The following is a 20091-nucleotide window of genomic DNA, read 5'->3' on the forward strand; positions in this document are numbered from 1 at the left end:
CCTCTGGAACCCCTATAATGTGAATGTTGTTGTGTTTAATGTTGTCCCAGAGGTCTCTTATGCTGTCTTCATTTGTTTTCATTCTTTTTTCTTTATTCTGTTCAGTAGCAGTGAATTCCACCATTCTGTCTTCCAGGTCACTTATCCGTTCTTCTGCCTCAGTTATTCTGCTCTTGATTCCTTCTAGTGTAGTTTTCATTTCAGTTATTGTGTTGTTCATCTCTGTTTGTTTGTTCTTTAATTCTTCTAGATCTTTGTTAAACATATCTTGCATCTTCTCGATCTTTGCCTCCATTCTTTTTCTGAGGTCCTGGATCATCTTCACTATCATTATTCTGAATTCTTTTTCTGGAAGGTTGCCTATCTCCAGTTCATTTAGTTGTTTTTCTGGGGGTTTATCTTATTCCTTTATCTGGTACATAGCCTGCTGCCTTTTCATCTTGTCTATCTTTCTCTGAATGTGTTTTTTGTTCCACAGGCTGCAGGATTGTAGTTTTTGTTGCTTCTTCTCTCTGCCCTCTGCCCTCTGGTGGATGAGGCTATCTAAGAGGCTTCTGCAAGTTTCCTGATGGGAGGGACTGGTAATGGGTGGAGCTGGGTGTTGCTTTGGTGGGCAGAGCTCAGTAAAACTTTAATCCACTTCTCTGCTGATGGGTGGGGCTGGGTTCCTTCCCTGTTGGTTGTTTGGCCTGAGGCGATCCAACACTGGAGCCCACCAGGGCTCTTTTGTGAGGCTAATGGCAGGCTCTGGAAGGTCTCATGCCAAGGAGTACTTCCCAGAACTTCTGCTGCTAGTGTCCTTGTCCTCACAGTGACGCACAGCCACCCCACCACCTCTGCAGGAGACCCTCCAACACTAGCAGGTAGGTCTGTTTCAGTCTCCTATGGGGTCACTGCTCCTTCCCCTGGGTCCTGATGTGCACACTACTTTGTGTGTGCCCTTCAAGATAGAGTCTCTGTTTCCCCCAGTCCTGTCAAAGTCCTGCAGTCAAATCCCGCTAGCCTTCAAAGTCTGATTATTATTTCCTCCTCCCATTGCCAGACCCCCAGGTTCAGAAGCCTGACGTGGGGCTCAGAACCTTCACTCCAGTGGGTGGACTTCTGTGGTATAAGTGTTCTCCAGTTTGTGAGTCACCCACCCAGCAGTTATGGGATTTGATTTTATTGTGATTGCGCCCCTCCTACCATCTCATTGTAGCTTCTCCTTTGTCTTTGGATGTGGGGTATCTTTTTTGGTGAGTTGCAGTGTCTTCCTTTCAATGATTGTTCAGCAGTTAGTTGTGATTCTGCTGTTCTTGTAAGAGGGAGTGAGAGCACGTCCTTTTACTCTGCCATCTTGAACCAATCTCTATTACTGTTAAAATTTATTAAGCACTTATTTTGGGCAAGATACTGCTCTAAGGGCTTTATTTTTTATTTTTTTAAAGTTTTAAAAAATTGTGGTAAAATAGAGATAAAATAAAATATACCAGCTTAACCATTTTAAAGTGGGCAGTTCAGTGGCATTAAGTATATGTTTTGTACAGCCATCACCCCCATCCATTTCCAGATTTCAGTTTCAATTTCAGTGCTTGTGATTGGTCTATTTATGTTTTCTATTTCTTCCTGGTTCAGTTTTGGAAGGTTGTGCTTTTCTAAGAAGTTGTCCATTACTTCCAGGTTGTCCATTTTATTGGCATACAGTTGCTTGTAGTAATCTCTCATGATCCTTTGTATTTCTGCAGTGTCAGTTGTTACTTCTGCTTTTTCATTTCTAATTCTGTTGATTTGAGTCTTTTCCCTTTTTTTCTTGATGAGTCTGGCTAATGGTTTATCAATTTTGTTTATCTTCTCAGAGAACCAGCTTTTAGTTTATTGATCTTTGCTATTGTTTCCTTCATTTCTTTTTCATTTATTTCTGGTCTGATCTTTATTATTTCTTTCCTTCTGATAACTTTGGGGTTTTCTTGTTCTTCTTTCTCTATTTGCTTCAGGTGTAAGGTTAGGTTGTTTATTTGAGATGTTTCTTGTTTTTTGAGGTAGGATTGTGTTACTATAAACTTCCCTCTTAGAACTGCTTTTGCTGCATTGCATAGGTTTTGGGTCTTGTTTTCATTGTGCTTTGTTTCTAGGTATTTTTTGATTTCCTCTTTGATTTCTTCAGTGATCTCTTGGTTATTTAGTAGTGTATATTTTAGCCTCCATTTGTTTGTATTTTTTACAGATTTCTTCCTGTAATTGATATCTAGTCTCTTAGTGTTGTGGTCAGCAAAGATACTTGATATGATTTCAGTTTTCCTAAATTTACCAAGGTTTATTTTGTGACCTAAGATATGATCTATCCTGGAGAATCTTCCATGAGCACTTGAGAAGAAAGTGGATTTTGTTGTTTTTGGATGGAATGTCCTATAATATCAATTAAGTCCATCTTGTTTAATGTATCATTTAAAGCTTCTGCTTCCTTATTTATTTTCATTTTGGATGATCTGTCCATTGGTGAAAGTGGGGTGTTAAAGTCCCCTACTATGTTTGTGTTACTGTCGATTTCCCCATTTATGGCTGTTAGCATTTGCCTTATGTATTGAGGTGCTCCTATATTGGGTGCATAAATATTTACAGTTGTTATATCTTCTTCCTGGATTGCTCCCTTGATCATTATGTAGTGTCCTTCTTTGTCTCTTGTAATAGTCTTTATTTTAAAGTCTATTTTGTCTGATATGAGAATTGTTACTCCAGCTTTTTTTTGATTTCCATTTGCATGGAATATCTTTTTCTATCCCCTCACTTTCAGTCTGTATGTGTCCCTAGGTCTGAAGTGGGTTTCTTGTAGGTAGCATATATATGGGTCTTGTTTTTGTATCCATTCAGCCAGTCTTTGTCTTTTGGTTGAAGCATTTAATCTATTTACATTTAAGGTAGTTATCGATATGTATGTCCCTATTACCATTTTCTTAATTGTTTTAGGTTTGTTATTGTAGTTCTTTTCCTTCTTGTGTTTCCTGCCTAGAGAAGTTCCTTTAGCATTTGTTGTAGAGCTGGTTTGGTGGTGCTGAATTCTCTTAGCTTTTGCTTGTCTGTAAAAGTTTTAATTTCTCCGTCAAATCTGAATGAGATCCTTGCTGGGTAGAGTAATCTTGGTTGTAGGTTTTTCCCTTTCATTACTTTAAAAATGTCCTGTCACTCCCTTCTGGCTCAAAGAGTTTCTGCTGAAAGATCAGCTGTTAACCTTATGGGGATTCCCTTGTATGTTAATTGTTCCTTTTCCCTTCTGCTTTTAATATTTTTTCTTTGTATTTAATTTTTCATAGTTTGATTAATGCGTGTTTTGGTGTGTTTCTTCTTGGATATATCATGTATGGGACTCTCTGCGCTTCCTGGGCTTGATTGACTATTTCCTTACCCATATTATGGAAGTTTTAAACTATAATCTCTTAAAATATTTTCTTAGTTCCTTTTTTTCCTCTTCTTCTTCTGGGACCCCTATAATTTGAATGTTGATGTGTTTAATGTTGTCCCAGAGGTCTCTGAGATTGTCCTCAATTCTTTTTATTCTTTTTTCTTTTTTCTGCTCTGCAGTAGTTATTTCCACTATTTTATCTTCCAGGTCATTTATCCGTTCTCTGCCTCAGTTATTCTGCTATTGACTCCTCTAGAGAATTTTTATTATCATTTATTTTGTTGTTCATCTGTGTTTGCTGTTTAGTTCTTTTAGGTCCTTGTTAAACTTTTGTTGTATTTTCTCCATTCTATTTCCATGATTTTGGATCATCTTTACTATGATTATTCTGAATTCTTTTTCCGGTAGACTGCCTCTTTCCTCTTCATTTGTTTGGTCTGGTGGGTTTTTACTTTGTTCCTTCATCTGCTGTGTACTTCTCTGTCTTCTCATTTTGCTTAACTTACTGTGTTTGTGGTCTCCGTTTCATAGGCTGCAGTTTCATAGTTCCCACTGTTTTTGGTGTCTTCTCCCAGTGGGTAAGGTTGGTTCAGTGGGTTGTGTAGGCTTCCTGGTGTAGGGGACTGGTGCCTGTGTTCTGGTGGATGAGGCTGGATCTTGTCTTTCTCGTGGGCAGGACCACGTCTGGTGATATGTTTTGGGGTGTCTGTGAACTTAATATCATTTTAGGCAGCGTCTCTGCTAATGTTTGGGTTTGTTTTCCTGTGTTGCTATTTGTTTGGCATAGGGTGTCCAGCACTGTATCTTGCTAGTCATTGAGTGGAGCTGGGTCTTAGCATTGAGATGGAGATCTGTGCTCCAGCTCCATTATAAGTTGGAGCGCATAGTATCAAAGTGTTTTAGCCATTTGATATTACATGGGGCTGGAAGGTCTCTGGTGGACCAGTGTCCTGAACTCTGCTCTCCTACCTCTGAGGCTCAGGCCTGACACCTGGCCGGAGAACCAAGACTCTTTCAGCCACACGGATTGTCTCCTCCTGTCAATTCTGTGATCTCTGTCTTAAATTTTATCCACTTAACACCTTTATCTTGGTCTGCACAACCTGAAGGAGTGTGTTGCCCCACGGCGCACCTCATCATGGGCTAGCGCACCACACAAGACAGGCTGGGCAGGGGCTGGGGCTCAGGTGGGGGAGGAGGAACTTGGGGGCCAAGGGAAGTGGTCATTTGCCCAGCACTGAGGTGTCTCCAGGGCTACTTTGGTGCCCTCCTCAGACCTGCTTTGGCTCCTGGTGGCCAGGTGGCCCTGGCACCTCACATCCTCACAGGCTCGCCAAGCCAAGAAAGCAGGCTACAGTGTTGTTAATTATAGTCGCTATGCTGTATATTAGCTCCTCAGAACTTATTAATATTATAACTAGAAGTTTATACAGTTTGACCATTATCTCCCCTTTTTTCCCACCCCCATCTTCTGACAGTCACTGTTATACCCTCTGTTTCTGTGGGTTAAGGATTTTTAGATTCCACATATAAGTGAGTATTGGTCTTAATCTGTCTGATTTATTACACTTAGCATAATGCTCTCAAGGTCCACCCATGTTGTCACAAATGGTAGCATTTCCTTCTTTTTATGGCTGAATAATATTCCATTATATATATACCCCACATTTTCTTTATCCACTCATTCAGAAATAGATAGGTCGTTTTCATGTCTTGGCTGTTGTGAATAATGCTGCAGTGAACATGGAGCTGCAAATATCTTTTTAAGAGAGCTATTTGTTTTCCTTCAGATATATACCCAGAAATGGGATGCTGGATCACATGGTAATTCTATTTCTAATTATTGAGAAACCTCCATGCTGGTTTTGCCCCCATAGTGGCAGCAAAGTGTTCCCTTCTGCTTTCTGAAAGAGTTTATGTTGTAGCCACATTAACTCTTTTTAAAATGTTTCCTGGAATTCATAGTGAAGCTATCTGCGTCTGGGCTTTTCTTTGTAGGAAGATGTTAAATTACTAATTTAATCTGTTTTACTTGTTATATATCTATGCAGATTTTCTATTTCTTCTTGTTTCAATTTTAATCGTTTATGTCTTTCTTGAAATACGTCCATTTAATATAAGTTATTAATATGTTGGCATAGTATTCCAACATAATATTCCCTTATAATTCTTTAGACTTCTGTACGGATAGTAGTGAGGTCTGTGTCTCTCTAACTAAAATGATTACTTATTCCTATCCCTTCTTGAAGTATGGAATATAGTTATAATAATTGTTTTGTCTTTGTCTACTATTTCTGCTTATCTGTTTTATTTCTGGGTCAGTTTTTCAGATCGATTTTTAAATCTTCACTATGGGTTGTATTTTCCTGCTTTATTGCATGCCTTATAATTTTTTATTAGCTGCTAAACATTGTGAATTTTAACTTGTTGGGTACTGGATATTTTTTAATTCCTATAAATATTCTTGAGCTTTCTTTTTTTTAGGACACAGTTAAGTTACTTGGAAACAGTTTGATCCTTCCAAATCTTGCTTTTAAGGAACAAAGCAGCCTTTAAACTAGGGCTAATCTTGCCCCACACCGAGTCAATGCATTTCTGAGTACTCTATCCAATGCCCTGTGAATTATGAGGGTTTCCACTCTTAACTGATTGGAAAATGTAGTATTCCTGGCTATGTTTGACTTCTGAGGATTATTTCTCTACTCCTTTCAGGTGTCCACTCCCCCTTGCCTCAGATAGTTTCTTTACACATCTTCATCTTTTTTTACACACTTAATCATTATCCAGCTAAAAACTGGAGTTGTCCCTCTACATATCTCCTTCTCTGTGCATCTCTTTCCTCTTTGGGCTGCCTTGCCACCTCTAACTATCTTGCCCCGCCTAAGGTAGTCTGTACTCCTAACTTCATCTGTTCAACTTATGGAAACCATCAAGCTATGCCTGGAGTCCCCCTCCCTGTGCTACAGTCATTCTCTAAACAGTAAGCTGGGACATTTAGGCGGTCCACTTTGTTTCCCTCTCGCAGGGATCACTGTCCTGCATTGCCTTATGTGAAATGTACGAAAACTATGGTTTCACATATTTTGTTCAGGTTTTATGCAGGAAAGTAAATCTAATCACTGTTCCATAATGACTAAAAGTGGAAGCGGAGCTTATATTTTAGGGGAAATATATAGTTAATAAATTAACAAAAAGATGACTAATGTAAATTAAGATTTGGGTTCTTTAGAAAGAGTGTTCAGGGAAAACCTCTTTGAGGATGGACTTTTAGCCTGAAATCTGAATGATGAGGAGAATGCCATTCAAAGATCTGGGGGAAGAGAATTCTGGTATAGGGCAAAAATCTGGCTAGTGCAAATGCCCTGAACCTAGAACAGATGATTTGAATCAACCCTACCTTTTTTTTTTTTTTTTTTTTCTGCTGTACGCGGGCCTCTTACTGTTGTGGCCTCTCCCGTTGCGGAGCACAGGCTCCGGACGCGCAGGCTCAGCGGCCATGGCTCACGGGCCTAGCTGCTCCACGGCATGTGGGATCCTCCCAGACCGTGGCACGAACCCGTGTCCCCTGCATTGGCAGGTGGACTCCCAACCACTGCGCCACCAGGGAAGCCCCCAACCCTACCTTTTTAACCTCATCATTTGCAATTGCCCTATTATGTATGACCTTATTATTCAGCCAATCTGAGCTCTTTTCAATCCCTTATTTAAACTGCTGCTTTTCTTTCTCCACTCATGCCATCCCCTCAACTTAAAATGCCTTATTCTTTATTTCCACCTCTGGAAATCTTATTCCCTTGCTAACTAAGACTAGTTGCCATCTCCTTCATGGGTCTTCCTTGGTAACCTCAGTCAGAAATGATATTTTTTCCTCTGAATTCCTAATGTACGTATTTTTTTGTACCCAGGGTTCTAAACCTTAAATAGGTACCGATTTTGGTACTTAGTCTAGTCTGATTTTTGTTGGTATTTTGTTTTCTACTTTATCTTTAGTGCCTAGAACACCTCCTGGCATAGAGTAGAAAATTAATAAATGTCTATTGGACAAATGGTTATATTATACTTATTTGTGAATATGTCTCTCTGAAATGGATGTTTTGATATAGCCAAGTTGAAGTAGCCATTTTGATATTTGTAAATTGTAAAAATACTTAAAAAAATTTTTTTGGCTATGCCGTGCAGCTTGCAGGATCCTAGTTCCCCAACCAGGGATTGAACCCATACCCCCTGCAGTGGAAACTCAGAGTCCTAACCACTGAACTGCCAGGGAATTCCCTAAAAATACTTTTTAGAATTTGTGTAATGTATTCAACAAGACTGGCTTTTATCCATGCATGAACCTTACCCTGTGGCTTGTTTCCATCCAATTCCTGACCCCTAACCAATCCTTTTCCTCTTTACTGAACGCTGCTTAAGTAAGTTTTGATAGGCTCAAAGATGGGATACAAATGTCTGTTGCACATATTCCTTGGTTGTTATAAAATTTTATATACACTAAGATATCATTTAATATTTATTTCATTCTTCTTTAAAAGCTTCTCAAGAATGATTAATATGTTTTTTTTTTTAATTTCCCAGAGTGTTTAGTACATTGGTACTCAAAAATGGGGTTTGCAGACCAGCAGCATTGGCATTACCTGGGAGCTTGTGGGAAGTGCAGAATCTAGGGCCCCACTTCAGACCTACTGAATTAGAATTTTCACTTTAACAAGATTCCCCAGGTGATTCATATGCACAGAGCACTAGTATTGTGTTTTATTTTACACAGTCGTCACACCAAATAAGTATTTGTCAAGTGAATAAAAAGCTTCCAGATCAAGTACGAGTTGTACCACAAGTCCTTTATTAACAAATTATGTTGAATAGAAACTTTATGAGTTATGTAAGATTAGCCCATTTGCTAGTTCTGCGAACTCCTAACCCATTCATTGTCGACTCTTTTGAATATATTTTATAAATATACCAGTAAATGTCAAAATGCCCATAACATAGTAATTTCAGCACAGGGTAGTGGTTAGTGAAGGGACACTGGTTTTAGAATTGTAAGAGACAGAAATACAATTTAAACTAGCTTTGGAAAAAAAAGGTTATTGGCTTTGGTAATCAAACCACAAGAAGTGCTAGACCATACATAGATTTGAGGGATAATTATTATTTGTCACTCATTACATCTCTCCTTGGTTATTTTCTGTGATTTTTGACATTCTCCTGCAGACATTTTTCTTATGGTCTCCACCAGCTCTAGAGCCTCAAATTTTCTCCACTAGAGAGACATGGAAACTAGATGTGTCCCATATATCAAGTTTAAGAACCCAGGGGAGAGGTACTGATGCTGATTGGTTCACATTGGGTCAGATGCTCATCTCTGGACCAATAAACTCTAGCCAAAAGGTTAAATAGGACATTTTCCAGAAGATAGGCAAAATAATAAATTCCCAATATAAGATCCAAAATATGACTATAAGCTTCCATTCCACAGATAGGGTGGTTAATTTTTTTTCTACTAGTTTCCTTTACCCAGTTAATGTCTGGGACTACCAAAGGAACTTTTATGTTTTGCTAATATGTCTTGGTGGTTCTTCATGCCCTCTACTAGTTGTTCACACTCTGAACTATTGTTATTCTAAAGATGTGCTGATAAATAAAGGTGGTCTTGAAGTTCTCCAAGCTATTTTTCCCCATATCAATTTGTTCCCATGTGGCATCATGTGGCAGGTCAAGCTCAATCCACACCATAGAGAAATCTATAGAAATCCTGGATTTCAGAAAAGCTCCATTTCATGTCTAGTCTCAGGCCTGCCCCAGGATGACTGACAGAAAGAACCATCTGTTTCTTTTAGGGGAATTCTCTACCTCCTGGTGGGGTGTAGTCTCTATTACTCAGAGAAAAGATAAAAATATTGAATAGTTGGAGACATTAATATGTATGTAGAAAAGCTTTCTCTTGTTCTAGAAGGGCACATCGGTCTAAAGACTAATCCAATTTATATTGTTTAAATGATACACCTCTGAGTCTTCAACACCAGCATTCATATTTATGGTTACTTCACAGATTTCTTCATGATTATTCTCTTGAAATAAAGGCAGTCTTACTTTTAAGAACAGTAACTTTTGGAAGCCCCTAGTGCTTCTAAAACAAAGTCAAATTAATGTTTTTCTTTACCAGTGAGGTTAGTAATAATGTTTGGTTTGGATAATCAATATAGACAGCATATGTGTAGTGTTTAAAGTGGTCTATATATGTGGTACAAGTAGAGCTAGGTGTGGTGGTTTTTATTGTAGAAGTATTAGTTGAGACTCTTCCTGTAATTTATTGTCTAATGTTTCATAGGACTAAGGTGCTATTTGTTTATTTATTCACTTAACTAATTATTGCATGCTTTCATTCATTCACTTATTCACTAAAAATATTTGTTGAACTCATATTAGGCATTCAGCACAATGACAGACCCTGGGAAAACAACAGGGAAAAAGACAGATTTATTCCATACTATCATGGAACAGATTCTAGTGGAATATTTTGAATGAAGCCCCAAATCAGTATCTTTTTTCACTCTTGGAAAATAAAACAAAACCCAAAAAACTTCATGTCCTTATGAAGAGAGTCGCATTGTTGTTATTCCTGGTGTCCTGACCTGACTCTGGAAATTATATTTAGTTTACCATAATGATTCATTCATTCATTCAGCTGAATGGAATTCTTTGCTTCCTGTCTCCAGCAGATCTATGTCTACCAGACCACAGGAATTAAAATTTCATGGTGAGAGAACTGATACCATGATACAGTTTAAAAATATTTGTATACTTCTTATGTAACCAGAGATTTTAATAAAAGAAATGATTCTTATTGCTGATCAAACTACTAAACTCTTTTCCTAGTGAATGTTCCACCTGCCTTTCTGATGAAAAAGATTTGTTGCTTATTTTATACATGTTCTTGCAGTTAATTTGTTTGAGGCATTATTGTTATACTGTTGAAATTTGACTTGAATGAGTCCAATTACTTCAGTATTTTACTAACTTGCTGCTTATAGGGAAGGAGGCAAAACCAACAAAAACAAACTTCACAAATGGGATATGGTGAAATAATTTGAAAATACAAGATTAGGTATTTATTTTCACTTTACTAGTCTAGTCTGCAAGGTAAACAATAACTGATTTCTTTTTTTCAGCCTACTTCTCCCTGCAGCTTCTGCTCTAATTCTCTGCTTTCTTTCCCAGTCTCTGGGAGTATAATTGTCTATACTTCAATTTCTTTACTCCTACAGTTTCTTAAGTCACCTCCCACGACTCTATGAACTGCTCTTGTGAAGGTCTTCAGTAACCTCCTTGTTAAATACCAGTGGGATTCTCATTTTTCATTTGTCTTGAGTAGAAATGGAAATGCTGTCCTTCCAGTTGCTCAGGCTAAAAACCTTGGCATCATCCTCAACTTCTCTTTTTCTCTTACATCCCACATTCCATCCTTCAGCAAATTCTGTTGGCTCTACATTCAAAACACATCCAGAATTCCACCATTTCTCATCTAGTTTAGCCATTATCATCTCTTGCTTGGCTTATTACAATAGCTTCTAACTGGTTTCTACACTTCCTCCTTTGCTTACCTGTCTATTCTTTGCACTTGTTCTCTTTGTCTGGAAAACTGATTCACCCAAATAGCTTCATGGTCCACTACCTCACTTCCTTCAGGTCTTTATTCACATGTCACCTTCTTCATGAGGTCTTCTCTGGCTACCTAATTAACATTGGAAATCCAGATATGCCTTATTCCCCTTTCCTGCTTTCTATTTCTTCATCACACTTATCATCATCTCACATACTGTATGTTTTACTCATATACCTGTTTACTCTTTGTCTTCTCAATCCCTTTACACCAGTCAGTATTTCTGAATTTTTTATTTGCCTGCTATATCCCCAGTTCCTAGGACAGCGATTATTCAGTATCTGGCACATAAAAGTACTCAAATAATTATTTGTTGAAAAGGAATAAATTTTGTTATAACTAGGATAATTTTCCATTAGGTCAGAAAGAGCCTGAATCAGTTTTTTTTCTATAGACATAGTTTTTACAGACAGGGAGAATATTTTGCTTTTGTGTTCAACTGTAATTTTAAAATAAGAACTAAACATTAAAACACCATGTTAATCTCACAAGTACTCTTTGCTTTGTGTGATTTTAATTTACTTGGATTTGAATAGCACAAGTTTCATTTTTAGATCTTTTTATTAATGTGAGAATTGTTTTGGAATGGCACAGTGCAGATCAAGCTCCTCATCTTACAAATGTTTCAGCAGGCATCAAAGTAGAGTTAGAGCCGTGACATCTTGGGGTATGATAACTACTCACTCGTTAACCTAGCTGCTCCTCAGTCTTTTCTCATCATCTTCATTTCTCATTTGTTGAATATTGCATCATCATTATGATTTTTTTGAGGGCAAGCATCCCTGTCTTCGTGATTGCCCTTGCCTCAGGCCTGAAAAGCATCATCGTGTTTTCTGAGGAAGCTCTGGCATCCTCTTATTCTCTGTAAAGTGGAAAGGAAATATTAATAGGAGAAGAACATTTTGACAATTTAAATAAATGAGAACCTTAAAGCTAAACAGTAGACTGTTAGGTTATCACGTAGGAGGACTCTGACTGAGATTGTGGCAAGTAGTGCTGCCAGACAGATGCCATGGGACATGGTCTTTTTCAAAACCCATTTTGGGTCAGGTTTTCCTGGGACTAACACTGCTCATGGGTCCTAATAACTCCTAAACAGGAGTCAAGATTATACATGAACATAGAAATCATCAATAACTTTTCCATTATATGTGGGTGGTATTTGGGTGTCAGTGAAGAAACATTTTAGTTTATATGTAGCCCTATAGGGTCTTTTAGGGTATTACAGTTTTCTAGGGGAACTGAAATAGACAAATAAAACATCGACACAGATTTATACAAATAAAAACAGTTTTAAGAATATACTGAATATAAGGATACTTCAAAAGAGTTGGGAAATGGTTTGATGTATTGGGAAAAAGGTTTCTAGAGTTATAAACTGGGACTCAGTAATAGTTGAAGCACATATAGGGTAATAAGTGGATCGGTGAAAAGTCTGGAAGACTTTGAAATATTGATATTTCTTTAGAGAGCTATTGATTGTGTTCTTCTAACTCTACATAACCTTTTAAAGAAACACAATCCATAATCAGACTTTCTCCTGGTCCCAAGCCTATATTGCCAACTCTTTTCTGATTTATCTGCCTTCAGACATCCTCCCACCACTTCAAATTCAATGGAATTATTTTAATAGCCACCATTTGTTGAGGAATTACTTACCGCTATTCTAAGTGCTTCATATGTGTTAGCTGATTTAAACCTTGGAACAATTCAGATTTTGAGTTGGTTCTTTTATTATCTTAGTTTTATAGATGGGGAAACTGAGACTTTAGGGAATTTAAGAAATTTTCCCAAGGCCACACAGATATTAAATGACACTTCTGAGTACAAAGTTACGTTCTTAACCGCTGTTATTATTTTCAAAATAAAATTCTTTAGGTGTTCTCTCAGTCTGCTTCTTTTTACTGATTTCCATATATTGTTGAATGTTGCCACTATCCATCAAGCCAGAGTCCTACACATATTTATCTTCTTCATTCTCTGCCTCAGAATAATTAGTAAGTCAATGTATTTTTTCTCTTATATATCTCTTGGAACTGTTTCCTTTTATCCATCATTACTGCAGCTATCATAATTCAGGCTCTTATCATCTCTTATCAGCTAAGATAACTAGGCTCTCTGCCACCAGTCTTGCCCCAGCATCTTCCATGTTATAGATTTTTTTAAACTGCTTGTCTTGTCATATTTTTCTGCCTAAGATCCTTAAAGAGCTTCCTATCATCTGTAGGATAAAGTCCAATCTTTTGAGAATGGCAACAAAGGCCTTTTATAATCTGGTCTGTGTCTTCACTTTCTTCCTTCTTTCCTGCTACTTCCTTCATACATCCCACGTTTTAGCCATAGAGAACTTCCTTGAGTTCTGGAACACCATGGTCTTCCTCTTGTCTGGAATACTTTTACTCTCTTCTCCCCTAGAACCCATTCCATAATTTATTATATAAGTTGTCACATGGAATGTTAAGTGAACGTTTATCTTTCCCACTTCCAAGTACACTGTTAGCTCTCTGAGGGTTTGCTTTATACCTTATTTTTCTTTATATTCTTTATATCTTTATACAGTTTTATTTATTTAGCACATAATGTAATTTATAATTTTTTATAGCATGTAATGTACCTACTGATTTATAAACCATGAATCAATGAATAGATGAATGGATGAATACATAAATGGACATTAGTCAGTTTTTATTTGGTTTTGCCAATGAGGGAATACTCTTCAAAGACTGAGTAGTTGAGGGAAGTAGGAGAGACAGCTATCTGATTGGACTGGTTAACAGTGAGGTATGGAGTTGGAAGAGTTTCCTTTTAGATGTTCTTTGGAAATTTATGAGTATATGGCATATTTAGAAACCCAGAAATTTTTAGTGATAGCATTCAGAATGGTTTGGATACTTAGGCTTAGAGTGTTGACTGACTTGCTTAAAGCTTTTTCAACCAATTAGTTGCTGGGCTTGAATTTGAGTCAGAGTCCTCAATATTACCTATTTTAGTATTATGCTGGTGCAGAATACAACACATTTAGTCCAGCCTCTTATTTAACTAATAAAGAAATTAAAGGAAGTACCAGGGTGAGTAATCTGTCCATGGCTCCATAACTGCTAAGGGACAGAGATTTACAATTCCATGCCTTGCCCATTGTAAGACGCAGTATAATGTGTGGTCAAGAAGCACAGGAAAGCCAACCTGCCTGGACTTAAATCCCAGCCCTGCCATTTACAGCTTTGTGATTTGGGAAAATTCAGTATTCTTATCTGTAAAATGGGGAAGGTATCCACGTCATAGGGCTAATGCGAAGTTTAAATAAGTTAATACGGGAAAGCCCTCAGTGAGTATCTGCGACATAGTAAGACTTATGAAGATATTACCCATCCTTTTTTGATCAAAAAAGTGCAGTAATAATGCTTTCTCCTCCACTGTGTTCCCACTGAGTCTACATTGTAAGATCTGTCATGCTGTATTGAAATTACTCTCATGTCTGTACCCCCTCTAGACTGTGAGATTTTTAAGGATAGAGATCTTGCTGTAGTCAAGGCTCTAGCACTCGAGGCATTTGATAAATATATTAAAAAAAAAAGAATGAACTTTTTTATCCTTAGAAAATAGAAACGGGATAAATATTTCCCTGTCTTTAACACTAAAACAGAATTTATTGGAAACTTGTGAATTATCAGGTCTATAGAAGAGAGAGCATGGAGAAAGCATGCTATTTGTTACTTGGCCAGAGAAAGACTTAAACCACCTGGCTTAGGGCATTGCCACTGCAGGAATTCTCACCCTGACACAGTAGCTATCGCCCCAATTATTTTCTGTCAGACATAGAATCAAATGCTACCTACTCGGTCTTTTCTGAATGAACTTAAAGAAGCCTAAGTATGAAGCAGAATTTACATGTATCGTTGGTGACACAGATACTTCATTTTTTGCTTGATCAGGTTTACTCTTAAAATTTTCTCTCTATGGTACCAAATTTGAGTTTGGATCTGGTGCTCTTATTCTTTTTTGTGGTAATTAGAATTGGGGCAAACATTTCATTTGGCAACCTGGACAAATTAGAGATGGGTTATAGCATGATGCAAAAAGAAAATGCTTTGGAGGCAGATAGCCTGGGTTAGAATTCTGACTCTGCTGCTTAATAGCTGTGTAAATTTCAGTGTTATTTAACTTCACTTTTCTGCAGCATTCTCATATGTAAATAGAGATTAAATGCACATATCTCAGAGTTGATATGAGTAAATTAAATAATTATATAAAATACTTAGCATAGTATCTGATATGTAGTAAACACTAAATAAATGGGTTTTTGTTTTTAAACAGTGGATGTCATGTTTGTTCATTTAGGATCTATCCTAATATAATGCTATGTATTGTTTGCTAAATAATTATAGATATTTAAGCCATTAAATATTATTATATATTAAAAATAAATAACATAAAAACATTAAGATGTTTTTCTTTTAGGAAAGATAAGGACTATAGTTAGAATAACAAAGTATGGGAATCAAATTTGAAATAGGTGATACACAGATCACCTGTATCAGTCTCTCGTTAAAAATACAGATTCCGTGTCCTCAACCCAATTTACTGGACCAGAATCTTTGGAGGTGGGACCTAGGAATCAAATATTTTCAGAAGCACCCAAAGTTATTCTGATGTAAATTGCCCATGGATAAGCTTTAAGAAATACTTGCCTATAAGGTATGTTCTTTCTTGAGAATTGTTAACTGAGTTAAATATTTCATTCTTATATGAAGTTATTTCTACTGAGTTTATTTAGTCTCTAACATTGATGATGTAGTAAATGGAAAACTTCTTAATTTGTGAGCATCTGAGGTTATAGCATCTGTATTTTCTAGGTAGAATTTCAAGGTCATGTGAATTGTATTAATTTTTCTATTAACTCATCAATTTTATTTGAAAAAACATGCTTCTGATCATAGTTTAGTGTCCAATTTAAAATAATATTTTCAGTAAATCAAGTCGAGTATTTGGTTTCTTTGCCTGTGTTATTTGATCTTGGTTTAGAGACTATCAACTTTAAACACCAAAACAAAAAACAAAAGCAAAAATAAAAACAAACCTAGAAACAAACTCCAACCTACCCTTTCTCCTGAATACTGCATTGAGCAACAGTTACAACTTTATTTGTATGGCATGTGAACATAGTAATGCTTCCTATGCTTTTGTATATGCTGCTATGTCTACTAGTAATGGTATCCTAACATTTTTTTTTAAATATGGCAAACCCTTTCATATGCTTCACAATTTATCTCAGAGATAATCTCCTTTGGGAAGTCTTCCCTAATTTCCCCTACCTCCGCTCATCTGGATTAGGTACCCTTTCTATTTCTTTCATATATCTGTCACACTGTCACTAGAAATGTCTGAATGTTTGTCTCCCTTCCAGACTGTGAGCTCCTTGTGTCAGGGACTTTGGATTTTCAGTTCCTAGCATGATATTGGCCCATAGTAGGTACTTAGTAAATGTCTATTAAATGAATAAATCAAATTTTAATATATTTCTCTTGATTTATGAGGTGACTGTGTTCCTGAGAAGTGGCATTGAATTTAAATGCTTAAAGTTAATTTTCTTATCACAAATAAAAGCAGAATTTTCAGTTGTTCAATTTTGCCTTGTTTTATTAATATTGAAGTAAGATAATCTTTCTTTATCTTAGACAGTTTTTTCCCCCTACATTTACTTAACTGCCTTATATATTTTTAATTAATCATTGGCATTTAATGTCTTGGGAATAAATGATGCAATAGAAAAGTCAATATTAAGTTTCAGAAGCCTAAACCCAGGTGGACACAATTTCCAAATAACAGCATTGTTAGAAAAGATGAAGAGCTAGGCTGTCCATAGCAGAAGATTCTCTGGAGTGGAGGAGGGGAGGAATTGGAAAGGAACAAGAGCTTTAGTTGCCAGTGTGTATCAATGAGAGAGGACCATGTATTCTTTCTCCAATAGTTGAGCCTTTGTTTGGGGTTGGAGGAGAGAGAGAAAATGATAGATAATTCAGATAGGTTTGTAGTATTTGAAAGTAGAACTGTGTCCCATTCCCAAGTAGAGGCTTTGAAAGTTCCTCTAATTCCAGATGCAACATGGGAGAATAGGATAGATATATTTTTATACTAATAAAGGATCAAATTTAAAGGTTATTTGGATATTATGTTTTTCCTGATAAGGACTTATGTTCCTTATGTATAATAGATAATTCCATTGTTTTAAATGTGATGGAAATAAAAAATAAACAGAGCTAGAGGAATCAGACTCCCTGACTTCAGACTATACTACAAATCTACAGTAATCAAAACAGTATGGTACTGGCACAAAACAGACACATAGCTCAATGGAACAGGATAGAGAGCCCGGAAATAAACCCATACACTTATGGTAATTAATCTATGACAAAGGAGACAAGAATATACAATGGAGAAAAGACAGTATCTTCAATAAGTGGTGCTGGGAAAACGGGATAGCTATGCATAAAAGAATAAAATTAGAACATTTTCTAATACCATATACAAAAATAAACTCAAAATGAATTAATGACCTAAATATAAGACCAGATACCATGAAAATTCCCAAGGGGAACATAGGTAGAACACTCTTTGACATAAATCTCAGCAATATTTTTTTGGATCTGTTTCCTAAAGTAAAGGAAATAAAAGCAAAATGAAACAAATGGGACCTAATTAAACTTAAAACCTTTTGCACAGCAAAGGAAACCATTGACAAAACAAAAAGACAACCTACTGAATGGGAGAAAGTATTTGCAAATGATATGACTGACAAGGGATTAATATTCAACATGTATGAACAGCTCATACAACTCAACATCAAAAAAACAGACAACCCAATTAAAAAATGGTCAGACGAACTGAACAGACATTTCTCCAAAGAGAATGTGCTGATGGCCAACAGGCACATGTAAAGATACTCAGTATCACTAATCATCAGGGAAATGTAAATCAAAATCACAATGAGATTTCACCTCACACCTGTCAGAATGGCTATCATCAAAAAGAACACAAATAACAAATGTTGGCAAGGATGTGGAGAAAAGGAAAACCTTGTACACTGTTGGTGAGAATGTAAGTTGGTGTAGCCACTGTGGAAAATGGTACGGAAGTTTTTCAAAAAACTAAAAATAGGACTACCATATGACCTAGCAATTCCACTCCTGGGTATATATCCGAAAAAAACAAAAACACTAATTTGAAAAGATATATGCACCCCAGTGTTCATAGCAGCTTTATTTACAATAGCCAAGATATGGAAGCAACCTAAGTGTCCATCAACAGATGAGTGATTAAAGAAGATATGGTATACACACACCCACACACAATGGAATACTACTCAGCCATAAAAAAGAATGAAATTTTTCCACTTACAACAACATAGATGGACTTGGAGGGTATTATGCTAAGTGAAACAAATCAGACAGAGAAGGACAAATACTGTATGATATCACTTATATGTGGAATCTAAAAAATACAACAAATAGTGAATATAACAAAAAAGAAGCAGACTCACATATATAGAGAACGAACTAGTGGTTACCAGTTGGGAGGGGTGAAGGGCAATATAGGGGTCAGGGAGAGGGAGGTACAAACTATTGGGTGTAAGATAAGCTCAAGGATGTATTGTACAACACGTGGAATATAGCCAATATTTTGTAATAACTGTAGATGGAAAGTAACCTTTAAAAATTGTATAAAATTAAAAAAAAATTAAAAACATTAAAAAAAAGTATTTACCAGTTAGGGAAAAAAATGTAATTGCCATCCCACCCCCTATTTTTAAAAAGAAATCTATAAATAAAACATGCTGAAATGTTAACAGTGATTATCTCTGGGTGGTAGGATTATGAATGTCTGTTGTTTTTATCTTTATATTGCTCTGAATTTTGAAAAACTTCCAGAGTGGAATGGCTTGTGATTTCACCTTGGTTTTCTTGGTTAAACAGTACTCATCCTTTAGTTTATGTCTTATCTTCCCCCTTAATCCTTAGTTGGGCAGTGTATCCCTAGTTGATACTACTTTAATATTCTGGACATCTCATTCTCCTATCACTATAGTACTTTGAAATAATCATCTGTTTCCTTTTCTAGAGAGGCAGGGATAATATTTATCTTTTCACCAACATATATTACAAAATAGATGTTTCATAAATCTTTTTGCTGAAGTGACTAATAAAAGTTCAATTCAACAAAAATTATTTTATGGATTGCCCAAATTACAGTTTCAGATAAGGGTTTCTCTCCATTAGAAGAAAAACTGTTTACAAGTGAGTAATATGGAAAGATATGAATTGTGGAACTCTGAAAATTATAATAAAATTAGAATACAAGTTCAGGTTCTTAGTTAATGTAAGACCATGTATATAATGTATCTGAAAATTATAATAAAATTAGAATACAAGTTCAGGTTCTTAGTTAATGTAAGACCATGTATATAATGTATCTGAAAATCATGTATAAAATATATTTGAACACTGTCTTCACTAATAGTTTGGTTGCTTGTGATGAAGCTGAGAAATCGCTGTGAGAAAGAGTTTTGATAGTTTTTCTTCCCTTTTTCCTGTATGGCATTTGTCATCTTTTTTTTTTTTTTTTTTGACAGTGTAAACTCAGTATTAAACACTGAGATATTTTTCTTGTTTGTCATAATTTGAGAATGTATAGTAAAATTCACATGTGAGACACTGTGAATAATGATTATTTTAGTGTAATTCTTCATAACTTGGTATAGAAAAAGGACAAGTTAAGGATTATTTAGCTACAAGATTATCTCTGTAATAAGTGTGATAGTGATTATTTTCAAGTTAGGAATAGAAGTGATACATTCTGGACCATTTAACAGAGACAGTGATAATTAGGCTTAAAGGCTGATAATTGGAGAGGTAATAAGTTGAGGCATGCATATACTTCTTGTTTACATAACAAGTAAAGGAAAATTAGATTTTTTTCCACAAAAAGAAATTCCCTAAGAATTTTAAATCTCTTCAGTAAGGGTGAGAAAAATGCTATTAAAAGTTAATCATTTTGTCTT

Source organism: Mesoplodon densirostris, chromosome 8 (genome assembly GCF_025265405.1).
Source record: "Mesoplodon densirostris isolate mMesDen1 chromosome 8, mMesDen1 primary haplotype, whole genome shotgun sequence".
In the NCBI taxonomy this organism is placed as follows: domain Eukaryota; kingdom Metazoa; phylum Chordata; class Mammalia; order Artiodactyla; family Ziphiidae; genus Mesoplodon; species Mesoplodon densirostris.